We start from the raw sequence: 3,619 nt of genomic DNA on the forward strand, positions 1-3,619 counted from the left end.
GCAATGTCGCCAATTGTAACATGGTGTGGTTCCTTTATAGATCTATGTGTGCTTTGACTGGTTTTGTCTAGCATTCTTTTAGGTTTTTTATTCTCTGATATGCAAAAAGAAGTAGATGATTGAATACCCTTAAAATCATCTTCAATTATCAACATAGACCAATGCTTCAAAGCCATAAAGCAGGTGTCACTCCGGTGGAGCGGGGGACGCTTGCAGGGGTCTCTGAGCGGCATACCTTGTTTCCGGACCCTGGGTTCTGCACCTCTGACTACCAGCCCACTTCGTCTCCCTCCCGCCGCCACAGTGGTCATCTCCCGTGGCCACAGTGCGGAGGGGGGCAGTAAAGACTACATTTCCCAGGCTCCCTCAGTGGTGGACAGACTCCACACCATCGCGCCGGGCGGCGCATGAAGCAGGCATCACTCCGGTGGAGCGGGGGACGCTTGCAGGGGTCTCTGAGCGGCATACCTTGTTTTGGGACCCTGGACCCTGGGTTCTGCACCTCTGACTACCGGCCCATTTCGTCTCCCTCCCGCCGCCGCAGTGGTCATCTCCCGCGGCCGCAGAGCGGAGGGGGGCAGTAAAGACTACATTTCCCAGGATCCCTCAGCGGCGGACAGACGCCACACCATCGCGCCGGGCGGCGCATAAAGCAAGCATCACTTCAGCTCCGCGGGATGCCGGGTGAAGCCCGGGCAAAGGGCGGGCCCTCTTAGGCCCTCAGAGGCCAGAAGAGCCTGGGCTGGGCCACCCCACCTGGCAGGCCTTTTCCATCTTTTTCACTTTCTCCCGGTATTGCTATCAGGTAAGTGAAAAAGCATACTCTACTGCTCAAACATTTGTCACACAACTGATTTAGACTAAACGCAATCATGGGCAAAAGGACACCGGCAGTGCCCAGGCCAAAAGACGTGCACAAACTGGCTCTACCATCCTCCACTACCCCGCGGCCAAGTTTGACCGCCATTGACATAATGCTTCAGAAGACCATCGATGTTGTTGCTACTGCCATTCAGAACACTGAAAGGCGCTTTTCGCTCCCATCAAGTCTGCCCCCTCCTCTTCTGAATCAAGATAACTCACTGGACTCCAGACTTGCCGCATCCTATGCAGGGCTTCCAGGCACAGACTCTAATGAGAACTGCATAATTGTAGACACGGCCCCCGGGACAATTTACCCCAGGTGGCAGGTTATCATCAACTCCCACTATGCTCAGGTCTGATATGAACATTAGTCAAGACTCTTGCGCACCACTGGTAAACGATCAGGCACATTTAGATGGTAACGATCCATGTGCGGATCTTGACATATCAAACACTGAGGGGGACAAAAGTGACAGCATTCCTGTGCGAACCAGGTGCCAAAAAGCTAAGAGAAAACTGAAGCACTTAGACACTGAGTTATCGCTAAAAACACAGAGAAACAAGTATGGGCGCAAGCAACGTCGGAGGATTCCTGCCCCCGTAGAGCGGGAAAGGGATAAGGGGGAAGACCAACTTATCGGAAGTGATTCCCTTGCCATAGAAGGCAGTGTAGCACTGGGGAACAAAGGCTTTTGGGGGAGGATGGAGACATTATTGTCTACCCTTTTAGATCCAATTAATCAACAAATCCTAAACATGGATAAGAGGTTGAGAGTGTTGGATGACCATGTAACAAAATTGGGCATAGGGCAGACCATAATAAATAAACTCAACGTGGGGACACTATGTGGAACCAAGGCCAAAAACAACGGAGCTAACACAAACACAGTTGCCCATAATAAACCAACTCCAACGACGCCCGTACCTAGCACAAGCAAAAGTCAACCTCTAGCTACACATGCCCCTAATCCAAACACGACTAAGGTAGCTAGTTTGGAAGGGACGGATCGTAACGCTGATAAAAGCAAAAGGGCCCCAACTCGACAAACTAAGAATGATGCCTAAAACCGCCCCACAGTTCAATCCGAACTAAACATGTCAACCAACACGCGGAAGATTCCCACCCGCATCAGCTTCCCGCCTGAATGTGGGGCATATGTGCTGGTTTTAGTCAATGTGCCCAAATTAAAGAACGACCAAGAGGAAAACCATATCACTCTTAAATACAGGATTCTCCATTGTTTATCTATAAATTGTCATTTCCCAATGGAAGGAGTAAGGGAGATTATTCAAACAAAAGGAGTCGGTGGGTGGGCCCACTGAGAAAAAAGTTTGATGGGGACTGCATAGTTATAAACTTTAGGTCCCCTCAATGGGCTCAAAAAACCCTTGCTAATGCGCCACTGCCCTCACCGTGGGAATTTAATACGACTTTGCTTCCCCTGGGTAGCCCCAAACTCTAACCCCATGAATAACCCGGCTCTGCGTTATCAGGATCCAAATCTTGGTATCAGGGATTTATTCCCATTTCACCAACTGAATCAAGATTTTGGCTTAATGAATGGCCCAGCTCAGCGCTACCAGGCCCCATTCCTGGGACACTCGATGCCACACCCATACTTCCCCATTATGCCTCCGCACAACCATAGTGAGAGGCCATATTTAAGCTTGAATTCAAACCTGAATTTGCGTCAGAATGAGTTAGGGCCCCTATATAACATCTCAACCTATAATCGGTTTGAACACGCCTTCTTAAACTTAGAAGATGAGGACTGACTGGGGAAAAGGGGAAGTAACATCGGATGTCAAGATGAAAGCAATGATAATGAGGAACACTTACCCCCAATACTAACTAACACAACTCAGGAAACAGCAATACAACCTCATACTACCACACCTGTAACTACACAAGAGGTTGCATCTCCTATACCAACTAACCCTAAGCGAAGTACAGTTATGAGTGTCAGAAGCAAGTCAATTAGACATACCAATCACTGTGACTTGTCCATTCTTAACTGGAATGTAGCAGGGCTATAACCAAGATTGTCAAATCCACAATGGGTCCAGCTACTGGATAGTAAAGACATTATTATCTTTCAGGAGACATGGGCTGTTGAGAATTTATATATAGAGGGCAACCATTGCTTTAGCGTGACAGCACCCAAGCCTGATTCAGGACGCGCAGTGGGAGGCCTGTTCATTGATATCAAGATACTGGCTGGTGGCACAATTAGAGACCTCTCAAGAGGAAACCCGAACATACAGATTTTAGAGTTCAAGAGAAAGACCCAGATTTATTTAATCAATTTTTATAACAATGATTTTTATTCTGTACCTAACAAAAATTTTGAAGCACTCTCTAAGACTTTACAGAATCTTGAAACCAGTTTAGAAACTGGGGAGGAAACAGGGATTCTAATTGGGGGGGACTTTAATGCGAAAATCCCAAAGAACTGCAGGACTGAGGATAGAAATCACTTAGATCAAGCTGAACGAAGGGACATTGAATTAGCCAATATACTAACTGAGTATACCCTCAGCAACGCTATGCATACAAGCCACACTCCTAGTATACTTCACGCCCCTACGTTCAGAGGCAGGGATTGCTCCTTCACCATTGGTTTTATCTTTATGTCTCCCCATTTATTAGACCGTGTGACAAAATCTACAGTGGTAGAAACATCGTTTGGTGATCACAACCCCCTCACTGTGACTTTAAAATGAGGCCCTAGCCAGGTATACGCCAACTTAAATG

This window comes from Lissotriton vulgaris, chromosome 3_2 (assembly GCF_964263255.1).
Source record: "Lissotriton vulgaris chromosome 3_2, aLisVul1.2, whole genome shotgun sequence".
Lineage (NCBI taxonomy): Eukaryota > Metazoa > Chordata > Amphibia > Caudata > Salamandridae > Lissotriton > Lissotriton vulgaris.